The sequence below is a fragment of the Mytilus californianus genome, unplaced genomic scaffold (assembly GCF_021869535.1).
Source record: "Mytilus californianus isolate M0D057914Y unplaced genomic scaffold, xbMytCali1.0.p SCAF_5, whole genome shotgun sequence".
Taxonomy (NCBI): domain Eukaryota; kingdom Metazoa; phylum Mollusca; class Bivalvia; order Mytilida; family Mytilidae; genus Mytilus; species Mytilus californianus.
In genome coordinates, this window is record NW_026262701.1 from 81,263,015 (window position 1) to 81,284,622 (window position 21,608).

Below are 21,608 nucleotides of genomic sequence, written 5' to 3' on the forward strand. Positions count from 1 at the left end.
AAAAACTATTCAGGTTCTATTTATTCCGTGTCAAAGACCATTAAGGTTCTATTTATTCCATGTCAAAGACCATTCAAGTTCTATTTATTCCATGTCAAAGACCATTAAGGTTCTATTAACTCCGTGTCAAAGACCATTAAGGATCTATTTATTCCATGTCAAAGAACATTCAGGTTCTATTTATTGCGTGTCAAAAACCATTCAGGTTCTATTTATTCTATGTCAAAGACCATTCAGGTTATATTTATTCCGTGTCAAAGACCATTCAGGTTCTATTTATTCCGTTCCAAAGACCATTCTGATTCTATTTATTCTATTCCAAAGACCATTCAGGTTCTATTTATTCCATGTCATAGAACATGCAGGTTCTGTTTATCCCGTGTCAAAGATCATTCAGGTTCTATTTATTCCGTATCAAAAACCATTTAGGTTCTATTTCTTCCGTTCCAAAGACCATTCAGGTTTTATTTATTTCATTCCAAAGACCATTCAGATTCTATTTATTCCGTTCCAAAGACCATTCAGGTTCTATTTATTTCCTGCCAGAGACCATTCAGGTTCTATTTATTTCCTGCCAGAGACCATACAGGTTCTATTTATTCCATTCCAAAATAACAATAAGGAGATGTGTTATGATTGCCAATGAGACAACTATCCACCCGAGTTCGAATGAAATGGATGAGAGCAATTATAGGCAACCGTACGGCCTTCAACAATGAAGTATAGTGGGCTATAAAAGGCCCCGACATGAAAATAGACCATTCAGGTTCCATCTTTTTCGTTCCAAAGACCAATTTCAGATTTCATTTATTCCGTGCCAAAAACCATTCAGGTTAAATCTATTCCGTTCCAAAGATCATTCAGGTTCTATTTATTTCGTGTCAAAGACCATTCAGGTTCTATTTATTCCATTTTAAAGAACACAAAAGCAATGCATGTTTAAAAGACTGAATACTTAGTGAAAGACACTAAGATTTGATTCAGATAGATTTCTAAAAAAAAAGGGCAAACTGGAATCATGATGTGTTTGAAATGAAAATATTCATATATTGAAATAGTGAAAATGCACTGCTGATCAACAGGAATTATTCAGAGTGTTTAACATAATTATTACTACAAATCCCTTTTAGGGTAAATATATATTTTTATATATTTTTTAAGTAATCCATGCGTATTTTATGGTAAAACTAGGATGTGCGCAATGTTACGTATCTGGAATAAATTACAAATTGTGCAAAATATGACAGGTCATATAGGCTACCCAAACACTCTTTTTGTTGGTGTTAATGTAAATAACTGAAGATAATATTTAGCATTACGTATAATAAATAGGAAATCGTGTTGGTTTAAATTGCATTCTTATTTATTTATTTCATTGATCGCATATAAATATCGATTTTGCTCTTACTTTTAAAAACAAGGTCAAAACAAATCTGAGGAAAAGTGAAAATTTTCTTTTGTAATGAAAATTATACGAAAATACATCTATAGTAATGTGATGTGTCTTTTGTATCTAGTTGTAATTGAGTACATATGCCGTTAGATTTGCCATGTTTTGTATGATAGATCACATATAAAGGGGACCTCGTTGGTCGAGTGGTTTAAGTCGTTAATCTACTGTATCACTAGCCTGTCAACATTGAGGTTGTTAGTTCGAATCCTGCACGTGGCAGGTATGTTCGACTCCAATCTTAGATGACTTGAATTGTCCGTTTTACTGCCGAAGGTCGGTGGTCCCACCAACAATCAATCAAATATAATCAGCAACGTAAATGGTAAAATAAATATCTAAGGACCTTCAGATTTGTATTTTGACTAACTTTTGTTATTATTGTTTGTTCTTTCATCGTTTTTATTTTTGGCCATGTCTGCATATTTTTATTGGACTTATGATTTTCGATTGACCCCTTGATATCTTTTCTCTCTTTTTTAAAAGTGTATTAAAAATTGGTGAAAAGCTTTTGAAACGAAATTTGCAGGTCTTTCAATATCATTCGAAACTTTGCGGTCCTGAAGAGTCAGAAAGTATCGAAATTACATTTGTAATATATCGGGACCTAAAATAGGTCAAGACGTCATGAAAAAGAAATTGTCAGGGCCCATGAATTTGTAAACCATAATTCATCGGTACAATAATTTTTTTATCATTTCACAACTTTATAGACTATTGAACTTAACATAAGTTTGTACACAGCTTGAACTCTTTATGTCGTAAAATAATCTAGCTATTGCCATTCCATTAAGTAATTTAAGTTTCTATTTATTCCATTACATAAAACATAACATGAGTTAATACATAGAATAACTTACTCTTCCGGACAATTCATTGCCTGCATTCCACAAAAACACCTACGAATAAAATTGATTGAAAGTCATGAACTATTCAGTATGCTTACGATTAATTCTAAATTAAGTCTCTGATGCATGATTTTTTATTATTAATTGTTTTTTGGCTTTTAACTAGCTTTCAGTAACTGCGAGTACTCTCAAATCGTACTTTCGTGTTAATTTGACCTGTTGATACAATTTGTAATGCATTTTTGTTATTTAATGTTTACTTAATAGTGTTATATCTCGTTTCACTATTTTTAATATATACCACCTTTGATAATTGTTCGGTATGACGATAAATTTTCACTTCTGTTCTCGTACTATGAACAACAAAATTATTTATTTTGTAATAAGAAAATATTTCCGTACTCCATGTATACCTTACAACAAAATTATTTTTATTAACCTGTGTACGTTATTTTTATTTGGTTATGGTTGTTATTCTGACATTGTTTTACATCTAACTCCCTTGTTTAATAATTTTGTATTTACATTGTGTCATAGATAAAATTTATTCGTTCAGTGTATGTTCACTTGTTTTTGTTAATATGTCTTTTGATTGAGTTAAGCCATTTCAATTGATATTTTATAGTGTGTCTTTCTATGTTGTGATCTTACACTATTGTTTCAGGGTAGGGTGAAGGTTGGCGCCTATTAAAACGTTTAAACCTGTTGAATTTGTTCACCTGTCCTAAGTCAGGAACCATGTTCAGTGGCTGTCGTTTGTTGATGTGGTTCATATGTGTTTCTCGTTTCTCGTTTTTTATATAGATAAGACCGTTGGTTTTCCTGTTTGAATGGTTTTACACTAGTAATTTTTGGGGCCCTTTATAGCTTGCTGTTCGGTGTGAGCCAAGGCTCCATGTTGAAGGCCGTACTTCGACCTATAATGGTTTACTTTTACAAATTGTGACTTGGATGGAGAGTTATCTCATTGGCACTCATACCACATCTTCTTATATCTATTTACGATTAATTTTAGTCTTAAGTTTTTTTTGTTAACACAGCCTGCTGCAGCTGGACTTGGTTGCTCAAATCAGTGACCGATGGATAAGTTATCAGTACACTGATTTCAACATGCTTTATTCACTAGTTAACAGTTATCCAGTGGATAAAAGTTTCAAGCAACCCAATCCTGGCAGCTGAGCAATTTTTGGGGTTCACCACCAGTTTTTAGGATGTTCCAGTGACTTTACCTTTAGTTTTCTGTGTTTCGTGGATTGTAATTTGTCTTTTGATGGTTCGTTTCTATGCCATTGCGTTGTCTGTTTTTCTTCGATTTATTTTCATGGTCTTTGGTGTTCAAACTCCCCGTCAGTTCCAGCTCCGATCCGCATACTACTCTACAATAGTTGTAGTAGTAAAGGAAAATAGTTCCGGAACGGAATCGATGAATGTTCGGAGTTTGTGGGGTATCTTCTCCCACTTCTTTACTCTCCGACATCAAAATCTTAATACAAACTCGTTTCTCATAGATACTATATTCCAAAAAATCTTGTAAAGACACAATATTTCTATATTATTTAATATATATTACTGTAACTTGGATCATTTTAACGAATTCGTTATTATTTTTAAAGTATTTTAGCATACTTCATTCATAAATGTAATCGTTTTAATATCCTATGGAGTATGGTCACAATCAGCAGTCTGGAATAATTGACAAGTCTTACAGGTTAACCAATAATTATTGTAGCTGACGTCAATTTGAACAATTGGACCAATATGATTAGCAGCCTTGAAATAATAAAACTTAACCGTTACAGATTAAAAGCTAATTTTAAATTTTAAATTAAATTTCATTGAATTTTAGATTTTGGTACATTCTTTCAAACATTAATACTATTAATTTCGTTACATCGTTTTCACTTACATCTTGCACCTTCAACCATTAAGTTCAGTGCATTCTAAATGAATATCGACTTTGCTGTTATATTTCATCCACGGTCGGAACATATTTTGAGGTAAAGTTGTTTTTTCTTTATTATGTTAAAATCTTTATAAATGTTTGCTCTGCATAGTAAAATATATAGTCGTAAAGCTCTTTTGGTGAATATTGGTTCAATTATTAACTTTGTGAAGAAAAAACATTATGCATAGAGAAATCTGAAAATTTTATTTTGAAAGTAACAACATGACCTCTGAATTTTGCAATATTTAGACATAAATAAAAAGAGGGTTAATATCAATGCGACAGTAACCCAATAAGAAGGGTTGATAAGACAAACTACAAAGGTCATATAAAGGTCGACTTACAGATTCAATAATGATCTCCTGCCTTTGGACCAGCACTGACACGTGGTTATTTTTTTTTTAATAAAACGAACTTATAATAAGTATATCAAATTAATTTCACAGTGGATGTTCTTAAACAATATTTAAAAAAATTAAATGTAATATCAACAATATCATTAATGTAACATTATCAAACAATGTTGACTTTTACTGGAAACTATCAACATCCAATCGAAAATGAGCTCGTTGAAATATTGCAGGAAATTTTGGTTTTATGATAGGTTATACTTCATAGCAGGGGGTTCTGTTGAAGTATGCAGTCTATCTCATTGTAGCGATATTTTAACATTATTCCTATCTTCAATGTATTTAATTGTCTTATAAGTAAAATAGAGTCGATGGTCATGCAATAATGTGCTCGCCTCGAATGCAGGAGTTCGCGGGTTCGACCCCGGCCGGTTAAAACAAAAGATTTGAAAATTTATCATTGCTGTTTCCAAGCTAAGCATGTGACATTTAGGAGTATGAGGAAAAACTCGGAGACGGAGACCGAATAATGTGTCCGGGTAGAGTGACATGCCTGCCTGTAAACTGACATGCAATTTTTACGACACAGATTGTTGGTTAAGTACAAAGCAGGGTTTATAATCACATCATTAGCATCTCATCCTGTTATGGGTACGAATGACATACGCGATTTTTTTTATTACAGAACAAAAAAAAAAAAAAAAGAAAACAACCCTTTCCCCCTAAATTTAAAGCAAAGTTTTGTAAAAAAATATACTATTGAAACGCTTTGCACTCGTTGACATACTGTCGAGAACTTGGGTATACATATTTGGATAGAAAAAAGGTCAAGATTGCCTATGTTTATATATACTATCAATCATTGACCAACGATATAATCCAGATACAAGGTTAAATAAACATATAAACCTTACACTAATACATATTATTTTTACTAGTAAGTATGATTAAAATAATCAGACATTTAAACTGGAGTAAACACGTGTCTGATAATGAGATTACCGTTAAAAATGTGTTACAGATGTACGAAGACAAACATGAACGATATCTTTAAAAACAATAACGTATGTCAGACATACGGTCCCAAAGAACTCGGTCTGCCATTGACATATGTCTGTTTGTCAATCTAATGAGGCATGGTTTCTTACAAGTATACTTACTTTACTTTTTCTATTTTGCTTTAGTGAAGGTATAAGTCAACTTTGGCTTAATTTTTAAGTATGTTTTTGTTTTGCGCCTGTGTTCTTAGTCTCGTTTATGTTTTCACCAGAAGTCCTTCCAGTCTTATATTGTATCATCCCTCCAGTAATAAAAGCTTACACATTTGATAATATTCAAATCATCTGAGATGCTTTTTTTCAAACTAATACACATGTTTTATCTTCTTTGGATAAAACTGATATTCTACGATTGTATTGTGTTGTTAGTGTACAATTTAGTTTTGTGCAATACCGTTTCCTTCCTTTTTTTAGAATTTCAAACCCCCCAAAAACGCCATTACAGTTAACCCTCAAAACCAATTTCAGACTATAGAAATTGATCTAATCTAACATTGGGACCGAATACAAAATTAAAAAAAACCTAACCCACACAACAAATTGAAAAATGAACTTTCAATATGACGTTTATGAATAAGATATGTTTCATCACTTGAAATGTTATAATACGTACAATGTACGAAGACTGCAGCTAATTGTTTGGAACGGGGTAGTCCTAATTTATAAAACTTTGATATAATCATTTGGTCGAGAGTAAATGAGTGCTTGAAGTTAAATCATCTTTAAATTTTAACATGTTACTTCCGTTTTTGTTTAAATAGGTTTGTACTAAGACTCCTACGAATAGAGGCGTAATGACGTCTATTCAAAAATCATTATCATGACGTTTCAGCAATTTCTCGGTTGAATTTTTGTTTTCATTTACAGTACTGCATCAATCTATAATATCGTTAAAATATTCATTATTTAAAAGTATGTCAAGGTCTCTTAAAAAAGATGAAACCACTTTACACGCCAACATGTCTCGTTTGTTATTTATGGAGCATCGGAATAAAAAACAGCAATTTAATAAAGTTGTAATGATTTCGCATGTGAAATTAAAAAAACACATGTATATGCAGATACATCATTGAGTTAAAATATGTAAAAGGGGAAGTTTTGTAGATTTTTTTGTATAGTTATATTTCTATTCCGTTGACGTATACTAAAAATTTCCTTTCTTTCATATATATTTTGCTACAAACTAAAAATGAAAGCAAAATAGAATGTATAAAATCACTATACATTAAAAATATAAATAATAAATAATATGATTCGGCATACTGTAGTCTTTTTTTTACAGTTATTTTTTTCTTCGTACGGAAGCGTACCAATTCAAACTAATGCATACATAGTTATTTTTATAATGATATTTACATAGAAGTGTTATCATATATCAGCAAAGAGTTCAGGTTTTGGCAATTAAACCACAAAAATACAAGATACTAGCTAGATAGAGCGATTCATATTCCCATACAAAAGCAGTGACAAAGGAGTATAACAAAAATACTGAACTCCAAGGTAAATTCAAAAAAGGGGAGGTCTATAAAAACTGACAAAATTAAACGCTACACACCACCAACACACGGAACGAATAGAAAATAATTGTCATATTCCTGACTTCCGAAGAAAATCGTGGGTTAAACCTGGTTTTATAACTGGCTAAACCTCCCACTTGTATGCCATTTGTTTATAGTTCCGTTATAGACATAATTGGGAGAGCAACCCAAAGAGACAAATTATAGCCAAATGTGACAATAATTGCGATAAAGCAGTCAAAACTGCGTAAACATGCATCACACGCATTAATAAGATAGAAGCAATCAAGATTTTATTCCAAATCTTCAACTATAACAAAACATCTTCTGAAAGTGGTTACTGCATCTGGTAAATTGAGATAATGACACTATTCCTGTTTTATTAAAACAAATTGATCTTTTTAAAATAAGAGAAAAGACAAAATAATTATTTATTACTTCTATATAAATTAGATGAAGTCTTCTCATATCTAGATAGATGTGTGTTAAATTTGACACGAAGGATTTTAGTAGAAACTAAAACAGCGTATATTCTTTTCGTTTTTGTTTCAAGAGTATACAATGTTACTTTAGGACATTATTGAAAAGGTTAATTATCTATAGCAAAGATACACGCAATTTTATTTAATCTTTGATTACAATACAATATAAAAAAAATTGCCCCTTTTCTATCCCAAAAAGATTTTTACAGTGTAGTGTAATACTTTGGGGATAAATCATATCATAGTTATAGAAAAGTCTACTAGCTGTAACTCAAAATATAGACAGTTTTATATTTAGGGGGTCTTTAATTTATTTGACAGCTGGACCAAATCATTACTTTACATAAAAATACATGAACCAATATTTTGACATGTAATTCGACTCCCTGGAGCACACTATTTTATGCATAAAATATAAAGAAATAAATTTGGAAGGTGTACGAAAAAAAAATGCCAGTTATACTGACAGTTCACACTAGGAAACGAAAATCAAAGGACGATAACTGTGTCCCCGCACCATATAAGCTACTCTGACCGCTTTAACTTCTTACCTATTAGTTAATAACAATACTGTATAAGAATTGTGACTAATTTTGTGTTCTATAATGAATTAAACCAAAGGATCTACTGCAAGCTCATTCCAGATAAGGTTAGTTTTTATCATTTTTGTAAAAGGTGTTGAATTGTTGGGGAAAATGGGAAAAAAGTAGTATAACATTTTCCTGGCTTTAAATTGCCCCTTTGAATACCCAAGGCAGGTGAAGGAAGTCAACTTTGGAGCGCTGTTGTTGGACGTAAGGGTATATAATATTTTTTTTATCTATATTTATGAATAACTGCTGTTTGTAAATTTTCAACATAAATGTTTAAACAAAATGAAATATTTTCTTGAGAATTATTCCAAAAGTCTTCCAAATTTTCATAAATTTGATGTAAAATGACGGTGGCCACGCCACTGGATACCATAAAACAGCTCCGAACGAAGATGATCATGCCACCATTTGACTTCAATTCTTTAAACAGAATCAAACTACTAATATCAGACATAACTGTTTTGTCCACGTTTTATAAAAAAAGTGGTAAATTTAAAATATGTTAATGTTGTCGGCTATGGAGGAAAAAATACTACCGTTTTCCCTGCTACCGAAATGTTTATATTTTTAACATTTAGGGAGGATGTGTCTAAAATCCACACAAAGCGAGGAATTTAAGCCGTTAGGATAATCTTAATAATTACGTTATATTCTGCCGATTTCCGATCGATCATCGGAAGGCTATATGCTACTAGAGGGCGCAGAATTATTTGAGTTACCATTATAGGCGATGAATAAATATCAAAAATCAACACCCCGCCCTAAAGAATAAGACTACAAGACAAGCAATGTGCATAGAAATCGACCAAAACTAACCATAAAACTTACTATATATAACCCAGAGATGAAGTCAGGGACTCCTGAATGATAAGCATATCATGCTGACATTATATGTCGTAATTCGCAATTTGGATATAAAATAGAATTATTTCGACATTTGTCATTTGAACGACATAATGTACTTTGTCGAAATAACAATCATGTATGTCATTATAATAATAAATAATGTTGATTTAAAGACAGTATATGTCAAAATAACGGCATGATATGTCAAAATACCGGCATGATATGTCACAATAACGAAATGATATGTCAAAATAACGGCATGACATGACAAAATAACAACTTGTTATGTCGAAATAAAGAATGTAATGTCATTATAGCAACAAACTAAGAAATAGAACGAGAAATTAAGGTGAAATAACGACATATTTTGTTTAAATTAGACATCATATCATATGTCATTTAACATGTTACTAAGTGGTACAAATGACTGTGTGTGTCACTATTAAAAATTAGCACGTGAAAATACATTTTAAATTTTTTTGGTTTCCTTATCACCCCCTTTCTGTTTGAAATTAATATTAATTATACAGTGCGAGTGCGTAGGAAATTTTGTTTCACATTACGACATCTTTACAGACTTAACATATTGCATACAGTAATGACATTTTGACAGATCTATTACATGTACATTCCTAGAAGTCGACAGGTATATTTCTTGGAAGTAGACAGTTTTAAATCATAGAAGTATGTAAATATGTCTTAACTACAAGCTTTCAAACTAATCGTTTTACGCATTTGAATGTTAACGTGCGATATTTGAAAGAAACATGCGTTGTGCACAACGTTCATCCGCAAATATTCCATACATAATTAGGAGGGTTGAGCGCTCGCAAACATGTTTAACACCGCCACATTTTGTATATGCCTGTCCCCAGCCAGAAGCCTTTAATTATGTGGTTGTCGTTGGTTGCTGTCTTTCAAATTTGTTTTTCGTTTATTGTATTGTACATAAATCAGGCAGTTTGTTTTCTCGTTTGAATCGTTTAACATTTTGTTATGTCAGGGTCTTGTAGGGAGCAACCATTCAACTTCAATGGGGGTTATGGTTTTTTGTCTGAGTCAGAAATTTTTTTTCGCGCAAAGCGTGAACATTTTTTTTTAGATTTTCGACGCTATCAATCAAATTATTTTTTTCAAAATTTATACTATAAGGTATGGGGATAATCTGGATTCAGAATTTTTTTTTGGTCATCTCCTTGACCACAATATTTTTTTTCATCAAATTGGGGATCAGAATATTTTTTTACAAAAAAACCATAACCCCACCTTGAAGTTAAATGGTCGTTCCCTTATAACTTGCTCTACGGTATATGGTAGTTGCTCATTGTGGAAAGCCGTATGGTGACCTTCTACGTCATATGGTCTATGGTAGACAGTTGTCTCATTGGCAATCATACCACATCTTTTGTATTTAGTTGTTCGAGTCATATTTTATTGTAAATCCCGGTCAGGTTTAATAAACTACGAAAAGTTGGTGAAAGGGTTTAAATCTCACCCAAAAATTCACTGTATTTAAAATTCTCCAGTCAAAATTGACATACGTGCTTAAATGAACATACTACTAACTATCGGACTGAAGAAGTCAAGGACGTAACCTAATGAATAGTACACATAAAATACACTTGTATTAACAACAGTTGACCCTTGTAATCCAATAACTAGAACATATAGAAAAAGAAATCGGTTAATTTAAAATTTGAAAATATAAAATTTGAATATATTTTTCACGTATGAATATTTCAAAGGAAATAGACACTTTCGCGATAAAAAATACTTATTTCTTATGAAACAAGAATCATGCAATCTTATTAGTTAATTACCCGGGTGTAAATAACACCCCATCCCAATTCACCCGGGTGTAAATAACAACCCAACCTAATTCACCCGGGGTTAAAATTTTGTCAAAAATTTAAAAAAAAAAATTTTTTTAACAAATTTTGGCAAAAAAAAAAAAAAAAAAAAAAAAAAAAAAAAAAAAATATATGTCCAACCCCCTCCCCCCTTTCTTAATTCCAAAAACAAAGAAAATCCAAATATGTGGTATTTGACAATGCGAAACAACATCGTGTTGAAAAAATGTGTAGTGGAAGTTGAAGTGAGTTCTTCATAAGCATTTTTCAATTTTACACCCCAGTATAAAATGAGTAAAGTAACACTGTACATAAAAAATACATTCGACATCTTGTGTAAAACTCAGTACACCCCTGATTACACCAAGATAAGTTATATTACGCGAGCAAAATCCAACATTGACATGTTAATATTTATTCATTTAACTTTTATTTCGGAAAATGATGTATTTATCTCGCGAAGGACTAACTATTAATGCTTACAAGTTTACAAAAAGGGGTTTTTATAGATACAGGTGTTGTATTACTGAGGAAAATATCTATTTGAACATTATTTCACTCAATTGTTATTCATTAAGTTATTAATTATGTAGTGGGTGGCCTAGTGGTCTTAAAGCAAAAAATGAACTGATTAGAACAACGAAATGTATAACATCAACACAAGATGTGGTTACTTGTTTTACTTGTGATCTTGTTAAACCCATCGTATTACTCATTGCAAACACATATACGGGGATAAAACGCATTTGTAATGTCACAATCTAGGAAAAGAGGACGGAACTATTGGAAAGACAAGTGGAACATATTCTAGGTCATCTGTAACACAGATATACCATAGCGGTCGACTAAATCATGATAGCTTTCGAATGGATGACTTCAATATTACTTTTCTGAACCTTTGACGAAAACTTCCATGTAAGCAGTAACCCTATCAATGAAATCATGATAGGAAACGGAACTCCTGGAATATCATATCAACTGGAAATATATACTTCAGATGCAGAATTGCTGTTATGTTGCCACACAGGAATGGAAAGTTCACAATGGGAAAAATTTGAATCTCCTCTTTTGTCTAAACGTTTAGTTTAGATGTAAGTAAAATATGAAGCAGACTTAACTGTATCTGTGTAGCATTTGAACGAAGTTCAGATAGGTACAGTCAACAAACTTGGAATTCTGCAGTGAAAGGACATCATCTACATGTTAATAACTAAAATTCAATTTAAAGGTTAATAAGATCACCCCCGGTTTTAGGTGGGGTTCTTGTTGATCGGTCTTTAGTTTCAATAAAGTGTTTTGTATACTGTTGTTTATCTGTTGGTCGTTTTTTCGTTTTTTGCCATGGCATTGTCAGTTCGGTTTCGAATGGTGAGTTTAAATATCCCCTTGGTATCTTTTGCTTCTCTTTTAATGCCGGCTTCTCATCATTTTCACCGAGAAGCCCCTTTATGAAGTCTGCCTCATACGAATAAAGGAACATGTCGACAAGCAAAGGGGCACAGTTTGTTCCCATATCATAATAAAATTGAGAATGGAAATGGGGAATATGTCAAAGAGACAACAACCCGACCAAAGAGCAGATAACAGCCGAAGGCCACAAATGGGTCTTCAACGCAGCGAGAAAACCCCGCACCCGGAGGTGGTCCTCAGCTGGCCCCCAAATAAAATTGTGTACTGGTTCAGTGAAAATGGACGTCACACTAAACTCCAAAACATATAAAGGAACTAAAATTAAAAAAACATACAAGACTAACAAAGGCCTGAGGCTCGTGACTTGGGACAGGCGTAAAAATGCGGCGGGGTTAAACATGTTTTGTGAGATCTCAACCCTCCCCCTTTACCTCTAGCCAATGTAGAATAAAGAAACACATAGCAATACGCACAATAAAACCCAGTTTAAAAGAAGTCCGAGTCCGATGTCAGAATAGTTAACAAAAGAAACTAAGCAAAATGACAATGATACATAAATTAACAAGGGACTACTAGCAGTTACTGACATGCCAGCTCCAGACCTCAATTAAACTGATTGAAAGATTATGTCTTCATCATATGAAAATCAGGTACAATCCCTCCCGTTAAGGGTTTAGTATCATACCATCATAAAATATATGAGAAGAACATAACCCGTATCATGCCAACAACTGGTTTTAGAATAAATGTGTTTATTTCCGATGCAAAGACCCTATGAGTGAATCAATATAAATACCAAAATATGCAATCCTTAATGATCTGACAACAGTATCGTAACTATATCTCTTCCGAATAAGTCTGTTTACAGGTTTGGTTAGCTTTTGAGGTGAATGCCGACATTTTTGTGCTTTATTAAAGAATATTACAATAAAATATTGGATGTGAAATACCTGAACGTATAAGATGTCTGCATGTTGATTTATATTTACGAATGCTGTCCTTGTACCGATGATAAAATTTAATAAATGTTTTGACTAGTTTGTGATATCGAAAACCCTGGTGTAATAATTTTTCAGTAATACAGAGATTTCTTTCGTTTTGTGCCGTGCACCGATCTTTTGAGTTAAGCTAAATGCAACTGATTTTTTACAGTTTGTTCTTATGTTGTGCTTTTACACCCACTGTTCAAGGTAAGGGGAGGGTTGAGCGCTCACAAACAAGTCTAACCCCGCCACATTCTTTATGTGCCTGTCCAAGTCAGGAAAGTGTAGTTGATTCATGTCTGTCATATTTGTTTTTCGCAAAAATTTAAATTATAAGTTATAAAATAAAATAAGTTATAAATAAGGCCGTTTAGATTTCTCGTTTGAATTGTTTCACATTTTCAATGTCGGGGCATCATATAGCCGACTATACGGTGTGAGTTTTTCTCATTATTGAAGGCCATACAGTGGCCAATAATTGCTTATATCCACTTCATTTGAACTCTTTTGGATAGCTGTCTCATTGGCAATCATACCACATCTCCATATGTTTATATTCAGTTTTCTCGGAGGGTTGAAAATAAACTCCTCATAGATACCAGGTTTAAAATCAAGTGTTCTTATTTGGTAACTAAAAAAAACCGAATACACGTTTAAAATCTTAAAGTTCATACTCGGACATTAACATTCATGTCTTCAAATTGGTATTTGTTTGTTCAAGAAAAGTACATTTCAAGAACAAATTGAGTTCAATGTGTCAAGCATGACAATAAATATAAAGATGAAAAGACTTTACAAATATAATATTTGATATTAACAATAAAAATAATCCTACCATAGGGTTAAACAAACATACTACGAGTACATCATTTACTGTATTGCACTTTGTTATTCTCACCCTTTACTCAACTTCTTTATCAAAATATGAAGAAACCTCAATATTTTAAAGTGCACTACGTCATAAGTTTGCTGTTAATCGACGTATTAACGACTTGTGTAGTCTAAAACGTCACTGAATTTTTTTGAATGAGCATTTTAATGTTTATGTTGTACAATCTTGAATGAAAACCCTTTTGTTGAGTATAAAAAGTATTTCTTTCCTGGTTAACCTATTGTGTTCTGACATAATAACATGCATTCAATTTTTCCGCAGCAAAAATGTCAAAATATCAATTAAACTTTGTGTTCTTTAAGTTATAGTAGGGTATTTATCCTTAAATAACATTTTTGATTTTGTTTTTATGGCCTGGTACTCTAATGTCCGAGGCACAGCTCTGCGTATGATAAGATCGAAAACCATAATTCACTATGTCTTTGTATTTGTGTTGTTGTTGGGTTGTATACATATATCGAATGTGTACTTATTTTAAAATTCTTGAAAGTCCACATTTATTTTTTATTGGTTGCTTGTCCTCATGTTTTTGTAAAACAGGTATTATATAGTTTAGTTCTTTTCTGTTCTGATTTTAATGTTACATTCTGATATGTGTCTTTCTGTATTCCACTGGTTGACATTAAAAGGGGGAGGGTTGCGATCTGAATAAAAATTTTCCCGCCGGATGTTAATGTACTAGTTACAAGTCATGAACTGCTTAAGTATGTTGATGGAAGATCTTTGTTAGTTTATTGTCTTTGAAATTCACAATTGTTAAAGATTCGGGGCAATTAAGAGCTTGACATATTGTGATAAAGACACTGGTCTATAATGTTGAAGAACTTTGGGTTGCTGTCTAATTTTTCGAACTTTTCAATGAAAAAAAAATCTATTTTATCATCATTTTTGAAAATAAAAATATAAAATATATAATTTAAAAAAAGATACAACAACAACAACAACAACAACAACAACAAAACCAACAACAACAACAACAAAAATGATAATGATAATGACAACAATACTGATTGTGTAGTAAGATGTTATTAAATGTTCACAAAAGTTCTGATCTGTGATTTGATAGCCTCGACTTCGTGTGTATTTAAAGTTGACAAATGAAAATAACTGAAGCAATACGTTGATGTAAGTAAGAACTGCCGGTATTCCAGAAAAAGAAATTACAAAATCGGAACATTATTAATATTTATGTCCAATTAAGCTATACAATGAACTAAGATGTTCTGTCTTTTTAACAGTCTGAATGTCGTTTTCAATCCGATGTTGTTGGCGTTATCCGGGTATTTTTCATCAGACGGATACATCGCCTACAATATATTTATAGCACTTTCCTGTATGTATACACCATTAGACTTTTTATAAGTGCTGGTTCCGAACTTTCTAATAAAGGTTAATATCGATTCGCAAAAAAACAAACAAACAATACAACAAATAAGAAAAAAATAGGCAGTATAGTGTGTTCTTGTGTTGTGTTGTTGCTCACTGTTCCAGGTTAGGGGGAGGGTTGGCGCCATCGAACTAGTTTAACCCGCCACATTCTGTATGTGCCTGTCCCAAGTCAGGAGCCTGTAATTCAGTGGTTGTCGTTTGTTGCTGTGTAACATATTTGTTTTTCGTTCATCATTTTGTACATAAATTAGGCCGTTAGTTTTTTCGTTTGAATTGTTTTACTTTTGTCATTTCGGGGTCTTTTTATAGCTGACTATGCGGTATGGGCTTTGCTCATTGTTGAAGGCCGTACGGGGACCTATAGTTGTTAATTTCTGTGTCATTTGGTCTCTTGTGGAGAGTTGTCTCATTGGCAATCATACCACATCTTCTTTTTATAGTTAAATATACTGTAAAAATCTTCAATAACTGTTTTGTGATAAGGCAGAAGATCTCGGAGCCCATTTCAATACTTAAATGATATGTGGTGCCACTGAGGTTCTGTTACCCCACCCTTTTCATATAATTAAGATTTTAGAAATGTATACCTTTTCATATATTGCGTAGGTAAAAATGAGAATCACATTAAGACATAATCGAGAAAATCTCACCTTTGCTCGGAGCTCAGATTAAAGGCTCAGATTCTTATGTAATGTTTACTTACGGCGAGATTTTCGGCTGTGAAAAAAATTACAGGGCTTTCCATATAACAAGAATTGAGGACTTTATTGACCTTATTATATATTGCTGATGGTTTTCCCCACCTATTCACATATTTGTATGCTGGAAAATGTAACCTATTCCAGCGGCACGTCATGTCAATTTGTATATATAAAGTGCCCCCCCCCCCCCCCCCCCCCCCGAGCAGTGGGTACGATTAACAGATTTTTAACTTTCAGCTAAATCCTCTTTTCGGGGTGCAAAATACCACATACTTACAACAGAAATAAACTTCATCATTGAATGTTAGGAACCATGTAATATTTCATAAATCATAACAATACATAAGAATATATGCCCTTTATTGTTTCAAAAAACAAAGGTGACAAATTATTTCGAAAATTACCTCTTTTATTATGATTTTGTATTCAAGACAACATTCGCCAACATAAGTGCACTAAACCAGTTTTGTGAAGGTACTTTTATGTTACAAACACGTGGCTGTCCTTGACCTGATCAGAAAAAAAAATATCTAATTAATTTTCTTCATACCTCAAAAGAAGATATTTTCAGCTTGTTTGTCATCGTAGATTGTTTCTTATATTTTAGTCAAGTACTCTAAATATATTTTAACAACAGATAAGGCTTCAATTAATATTGATACATGAAAGAATATTCATGAGTTAATATTTGTGAAAGTACATATTTCAAAAGAGTTAAAGAGTTATTGAAATTAAAATATTTTTCATATTGACACACTGAACGAATACCATTTAAGATCCAAGGTTACCGATCCAAGGCCTATCGATCGACAAGACATTTCTTTTATGCGTGCGTTGTTTATTTTTCCTTTTAAACAATAGCTTAAATGACTTATTCTACTTACATGAAATAGTATATTCAAATTACACACAAATAGTATATTTCCGTGTGCGTACATTTTAGTACAAGGAAGACTTGGGTGTGTACTCGAGAATAGGAAGAGACAATAAAGTGGTGGTACAATCCTTTTGATGTGAAGGCACATCACCTTCGTCACGTAACATAATTGTATACAATTTTCGAATAATTCAACTTTTTTTAACCAATGAAAGAATAGAAAAATAAATGACTATTGTAATCTGCGCAGCATCAACAATATGATAAATTTTGTTATTGCTCGCGTGGTAAATATTTAAAATACCCTTAAACTTTTATACCTAGATATTTTTTGGCTAAAAGTATTCGCTATTCGGTTTAAGTCCCATTTGATCACAAAGTATTTATACATCCCCGGTTTTTTTTATATTTTTTTTATTCTGAGTGCTGCACTACATTCAGAAAGTGCTATTTTTATTATTTTTAAAATAAACTTTTCTGTTAAAGATTTGTCTGATAAAGAAAAGATGATTTTTATGCTCAGTCCATCACAAGTTAATAAATTGGGGTCCTACATTAAAAGTCATTAGAACTGAGGACAGGGGACTCTGGTCTATTTACTGTAATCAAATGATTGCGTATATATGTGTGAATTTCAGTTATATTGTATACTTATTTTGTATTTGTCACAAACTTATTGTTTAAAGTTTATATGGCAAAACATCTTTGAATTTGAATTTGGAATTGATTTTTATTATTGCATAAAATTGAGAATGGACTGATCGTCAATATATGTAATACAACATCACAACCGCTGCTAATAATTTATCAAGTATTTTATATAGGAATAGTGTAAGTAAATATATGCAGTCTTTATTTTACTAATGGGGTACTATTTGAAACATGTTAACACATGTTACGCTATCGTGGGTGATTTCTTTAGGGGAAAAGCACTCATAACATAAACGTTTTTAAAAAGGGCGACACAAACCATCACAATAAAAGTTCTATTCAGCTAAAATTGTACCAAGATTACTTATATATGTTACCTCCTGTTTTCCAAAATTTGGCCACGTAGTAAGACTATGATATCTACATGCGCAATGGAGTATGGTAACTATTCTGCAGTATCTGGTTGCACTGCATGTGCATAAGTTCTAATGCCCCACCTTTACCCCCCAAAAAATCGGATTTTTGTATTCAGGTATAACCAGAGAGAACTTAAAAAACTAAAAGAACTGAAGTTTTATTAATTTTAGTGATCTTTTGAACGATACAACTTAGAATTGTGCACGTGACGAAAACGATTCTATCCTATTTGAATAAAGCACAAGCAAAATGGTTTTTTTTCGTGATGTCGCCCGAATTAATTTTGTTATGAATTTTTTATTCAGTGCTTCGAGGTAAAACTATAAATATGTTTCAGGTTTTGACATATGATTGAGTGCACAGTTTTATATGAAATTATTTTACATCTCTTAAATGTAAGTTAAGTGCACCGTGTTACCTATAAATCACAAAGAGATTTATATGCGATATTGTTTTTACATTTTAGTTTCCGGTATACTTTACTATAAGTTATACTGTAGTAAAATATTCTGGCTAATCCTGCCATTGGATTAGTTACCTTGTCGGAGTATATGAGCTCATATACTCTGTTAACAATAAATGACGATCAGAATGATAATTAATATATAAATATATATATATGATTATTATTCGGATATGAACTGTCTCGTGGTAGCGTATTGGTCTCGAGTGTGGAAGGTCGTGGGTTCGAAACCCGGCCGGGTCAAACCAAAGGATGTTTAATTGATATTTGTTGCTTCTCTGATAAGCACGCAGCATTAAAGAGTAAGCGCAAAAACTAGTCGACTCGGAGTCAGAATAATGTGTCTGGGTTGATGACTTATCTTCATTGCAGTTTGATACCTTCATAACTAGCACGTTAAAAATCCGGTTCATCTGTTGTCTAGTACAAAGCATAAAGTTACATTGTTATGATTTTTCTAATTATAGTCAAACTATAAATGTATGTTACCGATTTAAGTTCGCATGCCATGTATTACTGGAATAAAAAAAGGAAAGCACGAGTTTTTAGAAAATAAGAAACCTGCCACAACGACAGGATCCTTTAATTTAGTTACTGTCTATCATATTTGTTTTTCGAAAAGCGGATTGAAAAATCGTGCTGAAAATGGGTATATATATAATATATTTTGGAATAAAAAGTGGTTTTTGAACACATGAAAACTGAAAATTAAAAAAAAAACGAGACAATGTTAGGATATAGTTGGCATGATATTGACAAAATACCATGCAAGATGTCGTGTTTCTAGGCTTAGTAGTTTTTTCCGTAACTCTTGATGAAAATAATAACACCATAATTTTAAATGGAAGTGGTCATTAACTGTTTTTGTCGTGTATACTTCAGACCATTATATTTTCATTCAAATATCCAAGTTCCGCATTGCTAAAACAATGTGATAATGATTGGAAGTTGTTGGAATGATATTGACAAAACACCATTCAAGGTTTCATGTTTCTAGGCTTAGTAGTTTTTCCTGTAATCCTTGATGAAAATATAACAACATTATTTTAAATGGAAGTGGCCCTTTACTTTTTTGTCGAGTATACACATGTACTTCAGCCCATTAAACTTTCATTCATTTTTTAAAAGGAAATGTTCAAGGTTCCGCATTTTTAAAAAACAAATTTAAGTGTTAATAACTTAATGGGGGAGTGGATGGGGGATAATAGAAAATAATGGGCAAAAAATTTAATGAATAGAGAAAAATGAAAAAAAAAATTAAAAATAGAGAATAATGAGGTGCTAAAATATAAAGAATAGAGAATAATGGGCAAAAAGTATAAAGAATAAAGGAAAATGGCATAAAAAATTAAAGAATTCAGAAATGTATTACCCCCATCCAGACCCTTATGGTCATTATACATGTAATTACGTCAAACACAAATTATCTACCCAGGATTTCCTCGTCATGTAGTTTTCATAATAATTAATCAAGGGAGAGGTTGGTGAAACAAATATGCATCGGAAATAAACACATTTATTCTAAAACCAGTTGTTGACATGATACGGGCTATGTTCTTCTCATATATTTTATGATGGTATGATACTAAACCCCTAACGGGAGGGATTGTGCTTGATTTTCATATGATGAAGACATAATCTTTCAATCAGTTTAATTGAGGTCTGGAGCTGGCATGTCAGTAACTGCTAGTAGTCCTTTTTAATTTATGTATCATTGGCATTTTGCTTAGTTTTCTTTTGTTACCTATTCTGACATCGGACTCAGACTTCTTTTAAACTGAGTTTTACTGTGCGTATTGCTGTGTGTTTCTTTATTCTACATTGGCTAGAGGTATAGAAGGAGGGTTGAGATCTCACAAAACATGTTCAACCCCGCCGCATTTTTGCGCCTGTCCGAAGTCAGGAGCCTCAGGCCTTTGTTAGTCTTGTATGTTTTTTAAATTTTAGTTCATTTATATGTTTTGGAGTGTAGTATGACGTCCATTTCACTGAACTAGTACACTTTTTTATTTAGGGGCCAGCTGAGGCCCACCTCCGGGTGCGGGATTTTCTCCCTGCGTTGAAGACCCAATTGTGGCCTTCGGCTGTTATCTGCTCTTTAGTCGGGTTATTGTCTCTTTGACATATTCCCCATTTCCATTCTCAATTTTATGATAGACGATTTTCGAGTTACTTTTTATGAATAAACTACGGCGGTTGACCCTAGGTGACATTATAGCATGAGCATTGGAAATGTACGGTAAAATGTACGAATTTGAGAGTCGTTTCGAAATGAGCTGTTTTTTAAATTGCTTCTTTCGTTAATTGTCCTCGACCTTTAAGTTTTAGCACACTTTTTGTGTATGTGGGAAAAATTTTGTGTGTTGTCATTATGTGTGAGTGTAGCAGGAGAAGAATCAGTCTACACGAGAAAACTAATGGCCTTATTCATAACAATATAATTTACGAAAAAACAAATATGACAGACACGAACTATTGACATCCACTGGATTATAGGCTACTGACTTGGGATGGCCAAGGATATTTACATTTATTTGAACCCTTTAAGCAGTCAAACCTCGTTTGAGGAGAGTCCTAAGATGTGACCGTTGCGTGAATATGTTAGAACAAGTTGTGCAGTAAGCACGACAGAAAACGACATGGCATGTTTATCCTAAAGGGCATACGATACAGTTACAGGGGAGGTAATGACGTTTCTACGTAAAATGTTATCTTTCACGACGTCAAACTGTGATATATTGAGAAAAGATGCATTTTAGACTGATTTTTATCATTCAGACTGATTTAACTTGAAACGAGTTCATGGACCCCTCTTTTTAAAAATGACATTTGGCTTGATTATGTATGAAGATTATTTGTGCCAATTTTTATGAACAAATAACCGAT

At 32.5% G+C, this 21,608-nt stretch overlaps 1 protein-coding gene and 1 long non-coding RNA gene across 2 annotated transcripts in view; one reads left to right on the forward strand and one right to left on the reverse strand.

The window, feature by feature from the left end:
* Positions 1-21,608, forward strand: part of LOC127703157 (cytochrome P450 10-like) — a 46,193-nt gene that overhangs the window by 8,155 nt on the left and 16,430 nt on the right. The window lies entirely within an intron of this gene.
* Positions 15,200-17,334, reverse strand: LOC127703158 (uncharacterized). The gene is made up of 3 exons (XR_007982727.1): positions 17,199-17,334; positions 16,719-16,824; positions 15,200-15,531 (listed from the first exon to the last, which is right to left on the reverse strand). It is a non-coding gene; the product is annotated as an uncharacterized LOC127703158 (long non-coding RNA).